This window comes from Triticum urartu, chromosome 2A (assembly GCF_056163025.1).
Source record: "Triticum urartu cultivar PI428250 chromosome 2A, HENAU_Tu73, whole genome shotgun sequence".
In the NCBI taxonomy this organism is placed as follows: Eukaryota; Viridiplantae; Streptophyta; class Magnoliopsida; order Poales; family Poaceae; genus Triticum; species Triticum urartu.
This window is the reverse complement of record NC_141874.1, coordinates 93666461-93684814: the sequence shown is the minus strand read 5'-3', so window position 1 is coordinate 93684814 and position 18354 is coordinate 93666461. Positions and strand designations below refer to the sequence as shown.

The following is an 18354-nucleotide window of genomic DNA, read 5'->3' as shown; positions in this document are numbered from 1 at the left end:
ATTGCACCTGTCTATCTTACAATGTCTGTACATTCAATTACTTTTCTTGTTTATCAGCCATTTCAATTGGAGGGAGTAATGGCAGTATCTGTGGGAGTAAAAACACGGTCTTCAGAAAAGATCGTGCTACCTGTCGATGCAGATAGAACCACGGTTGTACTTGCCCAAGAACCAGCCCCACCACACATAACCCACACTCATGCAGATTGTACCCCTGCCCAGTTGGACAGAGAACCAGCTACACCCCTTCTAACCCCAACCCCAGCAGATAGACACCCAGTTCCCGTTGACACAGCACCGTCTCCACCACAGAGCACCCAAACACGAGCAGTTAGTAAGGCAACTACAGTGCCCAAATCACGAGGACCACCACTCCGAACCCGAAGTCAACGCTTAAAGCAGAAGAAGAATTGTTCTCAGGTCAGGTTCCGTGGCTATGGTTCATACTACTTTGCTCTTGCATCACTGTATTTACTCATACCAACTAATTTCAAATTTGAAGGATGCAATTGAAACTCCAATGGCGCAACAGGTATGTTTTAAACCTGTTTCTTCAATGTGTTTGGCTGTTTGCTGTTGTAACTTGCTCTATGTTGATTTCAATTTCAATTGAATAAACAGTTATGTTCTCATGCCATGCACATTACAAGTGTTGTTATTGTTGTGTAGTTTCCCACACTTATATTCTGTCTATGCTGCTTTGTCTTAAATAGATATGATTCGAACTGTATCTATCTTGATTTGGCAACATAAACTAGAATGATATAGACCATACAGTGACCATACTACATAGATATATGTTTGTTTCATGCTGTTATCCTGTCCACCTTACTACTGAACTAGTTTACCAAAATGAGTTTCATATACTACATTGTAAACCTGAGATGTGTTTGTTTGTTTCTGTTTTAGAACGCGGATAAAATATTGGAGAAGAGTACCCTGTTATGCAATGGTAAAGGAAGTAATGCAGATAAGGTTCAAGATAGTGAGACATCCCTGTTGGTCTCCAAGAAAGCTGATAAAAACTATATTGAAGACACCGAGACAACCCCAAAGTCCTGTCTTGATGTAGTGTTCGAGTTACTGGCTACCACTGCTGGCACCAGCTCTTCGAACTCATTGCCTGAATCAGTTCGGCTTCTTGACTTTCAACTTCAAGTTGAAAGACATCGATCAGATGTTATGCGACAGGAAGCCGAAGGACTGAGGAAGTCCCTGCAGAATTCATATGCATACTTTCTGGTGCAACAACAAGCGCTGGAGGACTTAAGCGCCAAACAAGAGAAAGTTAATAAGCTTGCTCAGCATCGTGCCAGCATTATGGGTACCCAGGATATTGTTTCTTGAGCTCTTCTGAAGTGGTTTCAGTTCTGGACTTGTTTTGCTGCGGCGTTTATATGCTACTGTGTTCCCTATATTTGCACTGGTGGCGAACTTTGATGCCCAGTGGATGTAATATGTGTAATAGCTGTGATAGCCTAGTGTAAGTTGCTTGCTTATTTATTTCCTTGTTGTCTTGTTTATTTGTTTGCTTGTAGTCAGTGCAGTTCTTTTTCTACGGTTTGCTAGTGGCTGCAATAACCTATTTTTTAAAACTAGGCGACAATAACCATGGGCTAATATTTACTGTAGTGACACTGGGCCTCCTACGGGCCATAGAAACAGTGGGCCTTCTACGGGCCGTATAAACAGTGGGCCTTCTACGGGCCGTATAAACAGTGGGCCTTCTACGGGCCATAGAAACAGTGGGCCTTCTACGGGCCGTAGAAACAGTGGGCCTTCTACGGGCCGTAGAAACAATGGGCCTTCTACAGGCTGTATCATCAATGGGCCTTCTATGGGTCGTATCATCAATGGGCCTTATACGGGCCAAACAGACCGCATTCTGGCGTAAACGGGCTAGAGTTGGAATCGTCCATTCATGGGCCGACCATAACGGGCCATCGTTAATAGGCCGTATTTGATGACGCTATGAAAATGGCCCAACGTATTAACGGACCACAAACGGGCCGACTGTAACCACGGGCTGAGTTTAGCCCACAAGCAGAAAATGACAGTAATGGGCCGTAAGTAAACGAATGCTGGAAATGAGCCCAAGAATAAATGGGCTCTGAGAAGGCCAACAGATAACATGGGCTGGAGACGGCCCAATGGAATAATGGGCCGTTAATGGGTATAAAGTGATACACTGTTCATTACGGGCCAGTTTCACCACGGGCCGTTAATGGGTGTAAAGTGATACACTGTTCATTACGGGCCAGTTTCACCACGGGCCGTTAATAGGCCAAGAGTTACATAGGGCCTCATATGGGCCGAAAGACGTCATGGGCCATACATGGGCCAGAAGTGAAAACGGGCTGGAATCATATTGGATGGCCCAGATGACGCTACTGGGCCTAATTCGGATAGGGCGTAACGGGCCTTGGATTAGCGAGCTGTAAATGGGCTATATGCGAACAGGCCGTTAACAGGCTTTCCATGGGCCGGCCCGCCACCTTTTGACCAAGTCAAACGGGCCGGCCTTTTCACAGGAATGGGCCTTTGTTGGGCCGTGCCACGTGTCAACGTATCATAGGCGCCTTCTGTCCAATGAGTGGATGACATCTGTCCCGACGATGAGCTGACACGTGTTTCCTCCAGCCAATGATGACTTTACACGTGGAAAATCCCCATTGGCCGGGGCTGTTAACGGGTTATCGGATCCAAAACCCGACCCGATAGCTTAACGGTGTTCCATTACGGTGGATGCCACATGTCGGTCACCCTTGACGAAAGCACTTCTGTGACGCGCGATTTATCGTCATGGAAGTGGACACTTCCGTGATGATAATTTTGGTAATGTCATGGAACACTTCTGCGACAGCACAGGTATGACTATCTTGATTCTGCCATAAATTTGTCATGGATGTACATGCATGACAAAAAACGCGACCTACTGTGACAAACATGTATCATCATGGAAGTGTATTTTTTTTGTAGTGTATGGACCCGAAGGTCTGAAGTAAACTACTCACACATCATCGGAGGGGCCATGGAGTTGATGTAGAGGCCATCCGTGATCGATGCCCCCTCTGGTGGAGCTCCGAAAAAGGCCCCAAGATGGGATCTCTTGGGTACAGAAGGTTGCGGCGGTGGAAATAGGGTTTCGTGGTGCTCCTGGATGTTTTCAAGGTATATGAGTATATATAGGAGGAAGAAGTAGGTTGGTTGAGCCACGAGGGGCCCACAAGGGGGAGGGCGCGCCCAGGGGGTAGGTGTGCCCCCTGCCTCGTGGCCTCCTCGGTTGTTTCTTGACATCCACTCCAAGTCCTCTGGATCATGTTTGTTCCAAAAATCACGTTCCCGAAGGTTTCATTCTGTTTGGACTCTGTTTGATATTCCTTTTCTGCGAAACACTGAAATAGGCAAAAAACAGCAATTTGCACTGGGCCTTGGGTTAATAGGTTAGTCCCAAAAATAATATAAAAGTGTATAATAAAGCCCATTAAACATCCAAAACAAAATATATATATATAATAGCATGGAACAATCAAAAATTATAGATACGTTGGAGACGTATCATCCGTCTCTAAAGCATAACCCCAAAACGATAGCGAATAATCAGTAAGAGACATCATAGATCGCACCATATCTAATAAAGTGTGGTCACGATGTTCGGACACACCATTACGCTGTGGTGTTCTGATACGTCTCCAATGTATCTATAATTTATGAAGTATTCATGCTATTATATTATCCATCTTAGATGTTTTATATGCTATTTTATATGATTTTGGGACTAACCTATTAACCTAGAGCCCAGTGCCGGTTTCTGTTTTTCCCTTGTTTTTGAGTATTGCAGAAAAGGAATACCAAATGGAGTCCAATTGACATGTCAGTTTTTTATGATTTTTTTGTGGACCAAAAGAAGCCCCCAGAGTAAAAGAGTTGGGCCAGAAGAGTCCCGAGCCGTCCACGAGGGTGAGGGGCGCGCCCCACCCCCTGGGCATGGGCCCCTATCTCATGGACGACCAGGACACCCCCCTGACGTGAAACCGACGCCAAAAATTCCTATTAGTACAGAAACCCCCAGAAAATAACCTAGACCGGAAGTTCTGCTGCCGCAAGCCTCTGTAGCCACGAGAAATCAATCTAGGCCCTCTCTGGCATCCTGCCGGAGGGGGCCATCATCACCGGAGGGCATGGCGGAGGATCCCAGAGGGGCCATCATCACCATGAAGGCCAAGGACCGGAGGGGGAACCTCTCCCCATCCAGGGGGAGGCCATGGAGGAGGAAGCACAAGGGGGAGAACCTCTCCTCCTCTCTCTCGGTGGCGCCGGAGTGCCATCGGGAGGGGAATCATCGCCGCGGTGATCGTCTTCATCAACATCACCATCATCATCACCATCCTCATCTCTTTTACACGGTCCACTCTCCTGCACCCCACTATAATCCCTAATTGAGCATGGTGCTTTATGCCACATATTATGATCCAATGATGTGTTTCCATCCTATGATGTTTTGAGTAGATATCCTTTGTCTTTGGGTTGATTGATGATCTAGATTGGTACGAGTTGTATGTTTTATTTTGGTTCTGTCCTATTGTGCCCTTCGTGTCGTGAAAACGTGAGGGATTCCCGCTGTAGGGTGTTGCAATACGTTCATGATTCGCTTATAGTGGGTTCCTTGAGTGACAGAAGCATAAACCCGAGTAAGGGGGTTGTTGCGTATGGGATAAATGGGACTTGATGCTTTAATGCTATGGTTGGGTTTTAACTTAATGATATTTAGTAGTTGCAGATGCTTCCTAGAGTTCCAATCATAAGTGCATATGATCAAAGAAGGGAAAGTATGTTAGCTTATGCCTCTCCCTCATATGAAATTGCAATGATGACTATCGGTCTTGTTAATAATTGCCTAGGACAATTCTGGAGACCGACCCATCATTATTCCACACTTGCTATTTATAATATTTAGTAATATATTCTAACTTTATGATAACAGCACCTACTTTCATATTTTAGCTCTCCGATACCATGCAAAGTTATCCTCTTCATACCCACAACGTAGTTTTATTTCTCGTTTCTAGTTGGAAGCAAACGTTCGGTGTACGTAGAGTCGTATCAGTGGAGGATAGGGCTTGAGAGAATATTGATCTTACCTTTAGCTCCTTGTGGGTTCAACAATCCATACTTATCACTTCCACGTTTGGGAATTGCTACGATGATTCCCTGCACTTGGGGATTATCAAGCTCTTTTCTGGTGCCATTGCCGGGGAGCAATAGCGTGGGGTTGATATTATTGTGTATGCTTGTTTGCTTTCTTCACTAAGTAGATTTTGTTTTTTCCTTTTTTTGTTTCTGTTTAGTTGTGGGTGAAACATACAAAAAAACTAAAAGAATAAAAATACCAAAAAAATTTACTTGCCTCTCATACGTAAAAAGTTTTTTCAATAAGAGAAGTGATTGGAAGGTTATGCATTGGAGAAATGAGGGTCGACCTTGAACACTTGTGTTCATGCTCATGGAAACAATGTAAAAAATTTCATGGAAGCTTCTCTGAAAATAATTATCCCCTTGTATATATCCATTGTATTATAAAGATAATCATGCCAAGCCTTGGTTTCAGGATGATTAGATTGCTTCTTTACTTTGTGCAGTACAAAAACAGAAACTTTGGCTGTAGCGCGTGATTTTACATTTTTTACTGGAAAGTCAAATGGGTCTGAAACTTTTTGTACATTAATTTTGTACAAATTGTTTAAATTTTCATTGTTTTTAGAATTTTTTTGGAGTTACAGAAGTTTGCTAAACTTTCAGATTACTATAGACTGTCCTGTTTTTGACAGATTCTGTTTTCTATGAGTTGTTCGCTTATTTTGATGAATCTATGGGTAGTATCGGGGGGTATGAACCATGGTGAAGTTAGAATACAGTATATATAATAATTTTGAAACAGTACCTAAAGGTAGTGATTTGCTTTATTATACTAATGGATCTCACAAAGTTCTTGTTAAAGTTTTGTGTGGATGAAGTGTTCGAAGATCGAGGAGCTATCAATATGAGAAGTATAAAGAGAGGTATTGAGCTCAAGCTTGGGGATTCCCAAGGCACCTCAAGTAAATATTTCAAGGATACTCAAGCATCTAAGCTTGGGGATGCCCCGATTGGCATCCCATCCTTCTTCTTCAACAATTATCAGTATACCTTGGTTTTTGTTTTGTTCACATAATTTGTGTCCTTTGTGTTTTTGTTTTTCCTTTAAGAACCATGCTAGTATGAGATAGCTCTTTATTGATTTATAGAATACTTCATGTGCTTCACTTATATCTTTTAAGTATGATCTTATAGAATTGCTCTTTGTGCCTCACTTAAATCTTTTGAGTATGGTTTTATAGAATGCTTCGTGTGCTTCACTTATATATTTTGAGCTTGGATATTGGTTAGTCTATATCAATTGTAGGATGCTCCATGAACTTCATTTATATCTTTTGTAGTATCAATAATACTATCATCTAAAGTGGATTTAGAAGAGTTTGCTCCCACTATTTCGAATGAGGAGAATTTTTCTTATGTGGAGAGTAGTAAAATTTCTATGCTCGTAGATCATGAAAAGAATGATTTATGTGATGGTTATATTGTTGAACTCATTTATGATGCTACTGAAAATTATTATGAGGGAGGAATACATGTTTGTAGGAGTTGCAATAATATCAAGTTTCCTCTCTATATGCTTAAAGTTTTGAAGTTATCCTTGTTTTGCCTTCCTATGCTAGTTGATCCTTGTTCCTATAAATTGTGTGCTCACAAAATCCCTTGGCATAGGAAGTGGGTTAGGTTTAAATGTGTTAGTCATATTCTTCATGATGCTCTCTTTATGTTTCAGTTCTTATCTTTTATGTGAGTATCATTGAAATCATCATGCCTAGCTAAAAGGCATTAAAGTAAAGCACTTGTTGGGAGACAACCCAATATTTACCCTTAATTTTTTTATGTGTTATCATGATTAATATACTGTATTAATCATTTATTATAGCTTTTGTTTCAATGAAGTGCCAAGTAAGACCTTTGGGAAGACTTGGGTGAAAGTTAATGTGATCTTGCTGTAAAAAACAGAAACTTTGCGCTCACGAGATTAGCTTTCATTTTTTTACAGAAGAGTGAGATTGAGTTGATTCTTTTTTCAGAAGATTAATGGACAAATTCCTCACGTCCAACAATTTATTTCATAATTTTGGAGTAGTATAAGTATGGTTGGTGTTCAGATCATTACAGACTGTTCTGTTTCTGATAGATTCTATTTTCATTGCATAGTTTGCTTGTTTTCTAGTTTCTATGGCTTATATTTCTCAATATAAATTGTAGAAATGATATGGTACAGTAGGCATTGTGTGAGAACAATTATTAACCTTGTCTTTGACAGTACCAAAGTGAATGGTTTACTCTTTATCATTCTAACCTATCTCACGAAGTTCCGTTAAGTTTTGTGTGATTGAAGTTTTCAAGCTTTGGGTGAGATATCGATATGGGGAGAATAAGGAGTGGAAAGACCCTAATCTTGGGGATGACCAAGGCACCACAAGGTAATATTCAAGGAAGACTCAAGCACCTAAGCTTGGGGATGCCCCGGAAGGCATCCCCTCTTTCGTCTTCAAAACTATCGGTATACCTTACTCGGAGCTATATTTTTATTCGTCACATGATATGTGTCTTGCTTGGAGCGTATTTTCAATTTTACTTATTTTTTGAATAAAATCATTGGATATTAAATCTTGAATGAAGAAAAATCCTCCCATGGCTATTTAATTATTTGACTACTCAGTATTCTTCACTTATATCTTTTTGGAGTAGTTTGTCATATACTCACGTGCTTCACATTTATCCTATGAGTAAAAGGTTGAATGAATTGAATATCATAAATTTGAATTTATATACATTTCATATGCTTAAAACATGGGGAGTAATGACTTCACACATAATAAGTATAGGTAGTAAAATTATTGGAAGTTAGCAAACGCAGAATTGGTCACTTGAACAATTCATGGAAGAATATTGAAGGAAGAGAGATTTCACATATAAATATACTATCTTGGACATCTTTTGTAATTGTGAGCACTCATTAAAATATGACATGCTGAAAAGTTGATGTTGGACAAGGAAGACAACTTAATGGGTTATGTTTTCCTATATTCGAAACGTTATATTGTCTTGGATCATCCAACATGTTGAGCTTGCCTTTCCCCGTCATGCTAGCCAAATTCTTTGCACCAAGTAGAGATACTACTTATGCTTTTGAATATCCTTAAACCCAGTTTTTCCATGAGAGTCCACCATATCTACCTATGGATTGAGTAAGATCCTTCAAGTAAGTTGTCATTATTGCAAGCAATAAAAATTGCTCTCTAAATATGTGTGATCTATTAATGTGGAGAAAATAAGCTTTATACGATCTTGTGATGTGGAGGAAATAAAAGTGACGGACTGCATAATAAAGGTCCATATCACAAGTGGCAATATAAAGTGACGTTCTTTTGCATTAAGATTTTGTGCATCCAACCATAAAAGCGCATGACAACATCTGCTTCCCTCTGCGAAGGGCCTATCTTTTACTTTTATCTTCTACACTTACACAAGAGTCATGGTGGTCATCACCTTTCCTTTTTACACTTTTTCCTTTGGCAAGCACTTTGTGTTGGATCGATCCGGATATATATATCCACTTGGATGTAGGTTCTCATAAATTATTATTGTTGACATTACCCTTGAGGTAAAAGGTTGGGAGGTGAAACTATAAGCCCCTATCTTTCTCTGTGTCCGATTAAAACTTTGAACCCATAAATATGACATGAGTGTTAGCAATTGTGAAATATTAAATGATAGTTGAGTATGTGGAGTTTGCTGAATCAAAGCTCTTACATAGACCCTTCCAGAAAATAAGATGAATTGCAATTGTTTGATGACTAAGATCACGGTTTGTTAGTTTTCAAGAAAGTTTATGATCTATACTTTAACATGTGAATAGCTTGTTACTTGATCATAAGAAGTTTCATGAGTTGAGCTACTGTTATGATATATAATGATGCTAGAAAAAGTGATTGGAACTATCATTGATGAAACTTATGTACTTGGTAGCATTCACACTTCATAAATTATTTATTTTATCATTTACCTACTCGAGGACGAGCAGGAATTAAGCTTGGGGATGCTGATATGTCTCCAACATATCTATAATTTATGAAGTATTCATGCTATTATATTATCCATCTTAGATGTTTTATATGCATTTATATGCTATTTTATATGATTTTTGGGACTAACCTATTAACCTAGAGCCCAGTGCCAGTTTCTGTTTTTCCCTTGTTTTTGAGTATTGCAGAAAAGGAATACCAAACGGAGTCCAATTGACGTGCCAATTTTTGGTAATTTTTTATGGACCAAAAGAAGCCCCCAGAGTAAAAGAGTTGGGCCAGAAGAGTCCCGAGCCGTCCACGAGGATGGGGCGCGCCCCACCCCCTGGGCATGGGCCCCTATCTCGTGGACGACTCGGACACCCACCTGACGTGAAACCGACGCCAAAAATTCCTATAAATACAGAAACCCCCAGAAAATAACCTAAATCAGAAGTTCCGCCGCCGCAAGCCTCTGTAGCCACGAGAAATCAATCTAGGCCATCTCTGGCACCCTGCCAGAGGGGGCCATCATCACCAGAGGGCATGGAGGAGGATCCTAGAGGGGCCATCATCACCATGAAGGCTAAGGACCAGAGGGGGAACCTCTCGCCATCCAGGGGGAGGCCATGGAGGAGGAAGCACAAGAGGGAGAACCTCTCCTCCTCTCTCTCGATGGCGCCGGAGTGCCATCGGGAGGGGAATCATCGCGGCGGTGATTGTCTTCATCAACATCACCATCCTCATCTCTTTTACGCGGTCCACTCTCCCGCACCCCGCTGTAATCCCTACTTCAACATGGTGCTTTATGCCACATATTATGATCCAATGATGTGTTGCCATCCTGTGATGTTTTGAGTAGATATCCTTTGTCTTTGGGTTGATTGATGATCTAGATTGGTACGAGTTGTATGTTTTATTTTGGTTCTGTCCTATTGTGCCCTCCGTGTCGCGCAAGCGTGATGGATTCCCGCTGTAGGGTGTTGCAATACGTTCATGATTCGCTTATAGTGGGTTGCTTGAGTGACAGAAGCATAAACCCGAGTAAGGGGGTTGTTGCGTATGGGATAAAGGGGACTTGATGCTTTAATGCTATGGTTGGGTTTTACCTTAATGATCTTTAGTAGTTGTGGATGCTTTCTAGAGTTCCAATCATAAGTGCATATGATCCAAGAAGGGAAAGTATGTTAGCTTATGCCTCTCCCTCATATGAAATTACAATGACGACTATCGGTCTTGTTAATAATTGCCTAGGACAATTCCGCGCACCGACCGATCATTATTCCACACTCGCTATTTATAATATTTAGTAATATATTCTAAACTTATGATAACAGCACCTACTTTCATATTTTAGCTCTCCGATACCATGCAAATTTATCCTCTTCATACCCACAACATAGTTTTATTTCTCGTTTCTAGTTGGAAGCAAACATTCGGTGTACGTAGAGTCGTATCAGTGGCAGATAGGACTTGAGAGAATATTGATCTTACCTTTAGCTCTGTAGCGACCAGACCTCAAACAGTCTGATCTCTGTGCTCCGGTGTCATCCCTGGATCAGTAATGCTGACACCACACAGTACTCGAAGGATTTATAGCAGAGTAGCAATCACACACTTATTACATCGAGTGTCTCAAAAGAGAACTAATTACAGTAAATATGGCTTAAGGCCATCTAATGACGATAACAGCGGAAGGCTTGGAAGATAAGTGAGTCCATCAACTCCAACGGCATCACTGAGTATAGAACCACGACCTAAAAACTCCTTAATCGTCGTCTGAAAAGTCTGCAACATTAACGTTGCAGCTCGAAAACGGGTCAGCACATGGAATATGCTGGCAAGGTAACACATAGAGGGTAATGGAATGCAACAGCTATACTATATGCATATTTGGCTGGTGGAAAGCTCTATGGTTACAGTTTTTGCGTAAAGCCAATTTTTCCCTACTTCAAAGGAATAAATTTAATTACTATCATGGTGGTTGTTAAACATTGAGAATGGTTGACAGCATTCTCAATCCCAATTAAAAATCATTAAAACCCATCAAAATTAATTTAGAGTAACATGTTGAGATTCACATGAAAATCTAGGTACTAGATACTCAAGATGTCCATAACCGGGGACAGGGCTAATCATGATTAGTTTATTACACTCTACAGAGGTTTGCGCACTTTTCCCCACAAGACTCGATCGCCTCCGTTTGGTTTCTCGCACTACATGGTGTTTGAGAAGACGGATGACCGAGACATAGTCTTTCAGAAGCGCTAGCACCTTACGATCGGGTAGACCGTACCACCTACATCCCCTACATCTTCTAGTCTACCACTATAAGAGTTCGCACAACTTAGTCAACTATGCCAGAGCCCATAATGGCTTGTGGTTGCACAAGGAAGTTTCTAGTATGAATAATCTCATGATCCCTTTGAGCCTGGGTGGCGGTCCAAAGAAAACACGCAAGTCCTGGAAACCCCAGGTGCCTCAATCCACCCAGATGTGTGTTAGGTTGCCACCTTAGATAAACCATTAATTAACAATCTCACATCTGTCATGGATATCACTCACCCAATCCACGTCTACTAGCATAGCATGGCATAATAAGCAAACGTAGAAGTAACTCCCAAAGGTTTGATAATAAACTGGTAATAGGTACTACCTCATCTACTTCCCATCCCACAATTTAATTAGATCCTAATCATGCAACGTGTGAGGATTGATCTAATGCAATAAAACTGGGTTGTAGAAAAGGTATGATCAAAGTGTTACTTGCCTTGCTGATGATCCGCGAAACCTAGAGATTCGAAGTAACAGGCGGCGCACTCCGGGTATTCTATCGCAGACAAAAAACAAGCATACAATAAGTACTCATCTAATGCACAGGTAAAACGCAAATAGAAGATCTAACCAGAAAGTTCAACTTAAGAACCCTGGTTGGCAAAAAGAATCAAATCGAGCGAAGCAAAAGAAAACAAACGGCGAAAGAAACAACTTCGTTCTAGTAATCTAGATCTAAGGCAAATTTTACAGTAACAAAAACATGTTTAAGTTGATTATTCGGAAAGAGGGTTTTGAGACGAAACTCCGGGCGCTTGAATCGCCTGATTCCGATAAACGAGCGAAAAGTTATACTAAAACAAAAATCGCGATCAGAAAAATAACCGCGAAAAATCTGACGAAAAAGAAAAATGACGAACAGAATTTTTATTTTTTTAAAAAAAACGGCACGGAAAACGAGGCGGCGGCAAACCTCGGGCGGCGCGCAACTCCGGCGGCGGCGGCGGCTGGCTACGGGCTAGGGTTTCGGTGCGGCGCGGGCTATGGGCCTGGGGCACCGGCGCCTCGCTATTTAAAGGCGAGCATTATAAAGGCCCCGGCCAGGCGGTGTCCTGGCCGAGTACGGCCCAAAGTCGGTTCCGCGTTTTTTTTATAAATCCGCTCGGAAGAAAAATAAAAAGAAATACTAAACGGACTCCAAGAATCACGAAATAAATTTTCCCGGGTTCCTAAAATCAAGCCCGATAAAGTGAACATTTATCTGGGCCCAAACTACAACTTTGAAAAACGCGCATTTTTCCTAAATTCAAATAAAAATACCGAAAAACTCCGAAATGAATCTTATTTGATTTTTTTATTAAATCCTCAATATTTCTATATTTTGGGAAAGTCATTTTATTCCCTCTCTCATATTTTGTAATAGAAATAATTGATGATAAAATAAATAAAATCAAATGATCCTGTTTTACATAATTTAAGAAAACTCAAATATGTAAATAACGAAATCCCCAACTCTCTCCGTGGGTCCTTGAGTTGCTTGGGATTTTCTAGGATCAAAACCAAAAGCAAAATAAAATATGATATGCATGATGACCTAATGTATAACATTCCAAATTGAAAATTTGGGATGTTACAAACCTACCCCCCTTAAGATGAATCTCGCCCTCGAGATTCGGGTTGGCTAGAAAATAGGTGAGGGTGGTCTTTGAGCAAATCTTCCTCTCGCTCCCAGGTGGCTTCATCCTCCGTGTGGTGGCTCCACTCAACTTTGCAAAACTTGATAACCTTGCTGCGAGTGACTCGGCTGGCAAACTCGAGAATCTTGACTGGTTTCTCCTCATAGGTCAAATTGTTATCCAACTGAATTGTTTCTAATGGTACTGTGTCTCTCAAAGGTATGTCAGCCATCTCCGCGTGACACTTCTTCAACTGAGAAACGTGGAACACATCATGAACTCATGTCAATCCTTCTAGCAATTCCAACTTGTAAGCCACTTCTCCCATACGCTCCAAAACTCGATATGGTCCTACAAATCGTGGCGCTAACTTCCCCTTAACTCCAAAGCGCTTAATCCCTCGAAGTGGGGATACTCGAAGATAAGCTCTATCTCTGACTTCGTAAACTGTCTCCTTGCGTTTAGAATCTGCGTAGCTCTTCTGCCTGGACTGGGCTACCTTGAGCCTATCGCGTATCAACTTCACCTTCTGTTCGGACTCTTTAATCAAATCTGGTCCAAACAACTGGCGGTCTCCAACTTCGTCCCATGACAACAGTGTCCTGCACCTCCTTCCGTACAAAGCCTCGAAAGGGGCCAACTTCAAACTGGTCTGATAGCTATTATTGTAAGAGAACTCTGCATATGGCAAATTATCGTCCCAACTAGATCCATAATCTAGCGCACAAGCTCTCAGCATATCCTCCAAAATCTGATTGACTCTCTCGGTCTGTCCATCTGTCTGCGGATGAAAAGTTGTACTAAATTCTAGCCTAGTACCTAAAGTCTCATGCAACTGCTTCCAGAACTTTGAGGTAAACTGGGTTCCTCTATCTGATACGATACTCCTCGGAACTCCATGCAGACATACGATCCTGGTCATGTATATCTTTGCCAACTTAGCACTAGTATAAGTGGTCTTTACTGGGATGAAATGAGCTACCTTCGTCAATCGATCAACTACAACCCAAATCGAGTCATAGCCTGAACGAGTCCTTGGTAATCCCGTGATAAAATCCATGCCTAGCTTATCCCACTTCCATTCGGGTATCGGCAATGGTTGCAACAATCCTGCTGGCTTCTGATGCTCTGCCTTTACTCTCTGACATACGTCACAAACTGCTAGATACTCTGCAATATCCTTTTTCATTCCGGTCCACCAGAAAATATCCTTTAAATCCAAATACATCTTGGTATTTCCTGGGTGAATCGAATACGGTGAATCATGTGCCTCTTGCAGAATCAACTTTCTAATCTCCGGGTTGTTGGGTACATAAACACGGTCTTCAAACCATAGGGTGTCGTGCTCATCCTTACGAAATCCTTTAGCTTTTCCTCTGCTCAGTTTCTCCTTTATAGCGGAAATCGCTTTGTCCGTTTTCTAAGCTTCCCTGATTCTGTCCATCAAAGTTGACTGAATTTCCAACGCTGCTACATAGCCTCTCGGAACTATTTCCACACATAGTTCACGAAGATTTTCTGCTAACTCCTTGGGTATTTCTCCCGTTATTAACGTATTGACATGGCTCTTGCGGCTTAATGCATCAGCTACTACATTAGCCTTCCCGGGATGATAATGCAATTTCATATCATAATCTTTGATAAGCTCCAACCATCTCCTTTGTCTGAGATTCAACTCCTTCTGTGTGAAAATGTACTTCAAACTCTTATGATCCGTGTACACCTCACAATGATTTCCAATGAGGAAATGTCTCCATGTCTTCAATGCATGCACTACGGCTGCTAACTCCAAATCATGCGTGGCATAATTCAATTCGTGAGGCTTCAGTTGTCGTGAAGCATACAAAACAACTCTCCCTTCCTGCATAAGCACTGCTCCAAGTCCTCGACGTGAAGCGTCGCAATACACCTCATAATCCTTGGTTTGGTCTGGCAAAATCAACACTGGTGAGGTCACCAAACGCTTCTTCAACTCCTGGAAACTAGCCTCACACTCCTCAGTCCATTTGAACTTAGTATCCTTCTTCAGCAACTCCGTCATAGGCTTTGCAATCTTTGAGAAATTCTCAATAAACCTCCGGTAGTATCCTGCGAGTCCAAGAAAACTCCGGATCTCTCCAACTGTTGTTGGGGCTTCCCACTTGGTCACGGTTTCAACTTTAGCGGGATCTACTGCTATACCTTATCCGGATATAACGTGTCCGAGGAATCCTACTTCCTTCAACCAAAACTCACATTTGTTGAACTTGGCATATAATTGATGTTCTCTGAGCTTTCCAAGTACCAAACGCAAATGCTCCTTATGCTCCTCTTCATTCTTCGAATAAACCAGGATATCATCAATGAACACTACGACGAACTTATCCAAAAACTCCATAAACACTTTGTTCATCATGTTCATAAAATAGGCAGGCGCGTTAGTCAGTCCAAATGACACAACGGTATACTCATATAGTCCATATCTTGTGGTAAAAGCTGTCTTCGGAATATCCTGTTCTCGAATCTTCAACTGGTGGTATCCTGATCGCAAATCGATCTTGGAAAACACTTTAGCTCCTTGCAACCGATCAAACAGATCGTTGATCATTGGTAGTGGTACTTGTTCTTGATCGTTACTTCGTTCAATCCTCGATAATCAACAACCATCCTTAACGATCCATCCTTCTTCTCCACTAGAAGTACTGGTGATCCCCAAGGCAAAGAACTTGGGCGAATATATCCCTTATCCAGTAACTCCGTAATCTGCTTCTTAATTTCCACCAAATCTTTTGCTGGCATCCTATATGGTCTCTTTGATATTGGCCCAGTGCCTGGCAATAGCTCAATCAAAAACTCAATGTCTCTATCCGGTGGCATGCCTAGCAACTCTTCGGGAAATACATCAGGAAAATCCTTTACCACTGGTACTTCCTCCTGCAGAACTCCTGTTAGGCAATTTACTTGGGTCCTCTTTGGCACATGCCGGGATACATACTTGATCCTTCTCCCTTCTGGTGTGGTAAGCAAAATTGACTTACTAGCACACTCAATATTCCCTTTATACTTTGATAACCAATCCATGCCTAATATCACATCCAATCCTTGAGATTCCAATACTATTAGGTCTGAGGGAAAAACATAGTTACCAATCCTTAATGGTAACCGATCACACCATAGACTTGCCACATACTCTGCTCCTGGCGAGGTTTCTAACATGGGTGACCTAAGGGCTTGGGTTGGTAGGTTATACTTATCCACAAATCCCCTTGAGATGTATGAATGCGATGCACCAGTATCAAAAAGAACGAGTGCAGTAAATGACTTAACCAAAAACTTACCTATTACTGCATCGGGCTGAGCTTCAACCTCCTCCACATTAACATGGTTCACCTGTCCTCTGTTCAAAGGGTTCGGCTTCTTCCCAGAACTTCCATTGCCATTTTGGCCTTCAGGACATTCATTGGCATAGTGTCCGGTCTTGGAACACTTGAAACAGGTGACTTGGCTTAGGTCCTTCTTGGCTGGGGTTGATGGGGTGTTGCGGTTCTGTCCATTACTTCCTCCATTCCCATTACCATTCTTGGTGCCATTGTGATTGTGCGAGCTACCTACTCCATGGGTATGCTGAAAATGTCCTCCCGGTCTAGGGGTAAAACGTGGCTTCTGCTGAGCTCCTGAATTATACTTTCCTTGTCCATACTTCCTCTTGCGGTTCTCAATTTGCTGTTGCTTCCCTTCAATCATAAGAGAACGATCTACCAACTCCTGGTAGTTGTTGAAGGTGGCTACCATCAACTGCATACTCAACTCATCATTCAGTCCTTCCAGGAATTTCTCCTGCTTAGCTGCATCCGTAGCAACGTCATCTGGGGCATAACGTGCTAGCTTACTAAACTCCTCCACATACTGGCCAACTGTCCGTCCTCCTTGGCGCAAGTTACGAAACTCACGCTTCTTCATGGCCATTGCTCCTGCTGAAACATGGGCAGTACGAAAAGCCTGCTGAAACTGGTCCCATGTGACAGTGTCGACTGGGAAGGTGGCTGTGAAATTCTCCCACCAGGATGCTGCAGGTCCTTCTAACTGATGTGCGGCAAACTTAACCTTCTCCGCATCTGTGCATCCTGCTGTGGTTAACTCCCTAGCTATCTTGCGGAGCCAATCATCTGCTACTATCGGCTCGGTGCTACTGGAAAACACCGGCGGATTCAGCCTAAGAAAACGGGCTAAGTGGTCAACAGGTGGTGGTGGTGGGTTGTTGTTGTTTCCCTGATTCTGATTCTGAACTAGCAACTGCATCAAGGTGTTCTGCTGCTGGATCAACTGGGTGAGCTCCGGCGGAAAGGCAAATCCGGGGTCACATCTCGGAGGCATCTGAGGGTTTAGAAAAGATGAGACATAAGAATAGAGGGGGTCTAAAGGGAAAACACTACCCATATGCACATGAGGCAAAAGCACACAATTCACTTCAATCAATCAAACAAGGACATACAATCGATCTAGCTATCGCAAAAGTGCTCGGACTACTATATTTACATGGTGGACTACTACTACTGATGAGGTGGTCTACTAGAAATATTCTACGGTTGTAGACTCCATGATATCCGCTCCTGCTTCATAACCATCATCACTACTATCTTGTTCTGAGTCGGTGCCGTCGATGATGATGTAGTCTTCCGGGCTAATCTCCTTGGGTTCCTCATCTTCATCCACTGGTGTCAGGCCTCCCATAAATATGCCAATCTTCTTGATCAGATCGTCATTCTTCTCCACCAATACTTCAATTTCTTCTTCATAATCTTCGCGTGTAGCCTTGAGTTCTTCCTCTAGTTCCTTGATTCTAGTCTTAGCCTTCTTCAGATCTATCATGTCGGCGCACATCTGATTCTCCTGTCATCGAATGTGCTGGTTTAACTCCTGGATAAAAGCTGCAATTGATCTATCTTTCCTGGTGCTGATCATCTCCCAGTGTTCATCTCGGCGCCCACAAATCTGGTAGATAGTATCCTTGAGATCCTTGCGGTAGACTTCTCCAATGCGTCCCATGGCGATGTGAGCTGCCATACTCTTTCCTAGACTCCAAGTTGGTGCATCAAAAGAAAACTCTATGGGCTCAGTGACTGGCATGAACGTCCTTCCTGGAACTTGAACTTGAATCATCCAGCGCTCTTCTTCAGGTAAAGTGGCGTTGTAGGTTCCCGTGAAGCTTGGTACTCCTATGTTCAGGTATCTAGTGACTTCCTTCAAATGGCGTCCAAAGGGTGTATCTTCATCTGGTT

The 18354-nt window shown here is 42.2% G+C and overlaps 1 long non-coding RNA gene across 1 annotated transcript; it reads left to right on the top strand.

The window, feature by feature from the left end:
* The first annotated feature begins 336 nt into the window (after positions 1 to 336).
* Positions 337 to 1195, top strand: LOC147984025 (uncharacterized). Its single transcript, XR_015615024.1, has 3 exons — positions 337 to 420; positions 503 to 532; positions 910 to 1195. It is a non-coding gene; the product is annotated as an uncharacterized LOC147984025 (long non-coding RNA).
* The last annotated feature ends 17159 nt before the right edge of the window (positions 1196 to 18354 follow it).